Source organism: Gambusia affinis, linkage group LG12, assembly GCF_019740435.1.
Source record: "Gambusia affinis linkage group LG12, SWU_Gaff_1.0, whole genome shotgun sequence".
Classification (NCBI taxonomy): domain Eukaryota; kingdom Metazoa; phylum Chordata; class Actinopteri; order Cyprinodontiformes; family Poeciliidae; genus Gambusia; species Gambusia affinis.
Window position 1 is genome coordinate 25635462 of NC_057879.1, and position 568 is coordinate 25636029.

The following is a 568-nucleotide window of genomic DNA, read 5'->3' on the forward strand; positions in this document are numbered from 1 at the left end:
ATGGGTGGAAAAAAAATAAAATCACCTATAATTATGCTAGTGTATAGGAAAAACGAATATTTTAGATTCAAAGAGTTAAAGACAAAGAACGAATGTTTTATATTATATTTAATTCGGTAAATACGATTATAAGTAAACAATAGACAAAGTTTACCTGCATATAGCTACGTTTGGTAGTAAAATATAACGGCAAAAATGAGAAATGTCCTAAAAGTATTAGTTACCAAAACATGTTCACATGGCGTCACCTCGTGGAAGTAAATTGTAATTGCATTTTCTTTCTCCATATGATTAATGTAAATGAGGAAACGTGGTGGTTTTTTTTTATTCCCATGTGTTGGTAAAACAGTGTTGAAAGTTTAGTGATTTAAAGCGTAGTAAATTCTCTAAATGCCCTGCTCATTTAAGACAAGTCATCGTTTGGTAACATTACAGATCTGACGTTACTCAACCAATCAAATATTTTCTACTTTGCAAGCTGACCAATCAAAAATGAGAACGTTTAAACGTCATTTGCCCTCTCGCTCGTCTAGAAATTTGCCCGACATCTAGCAGTAGAGCGCCATTA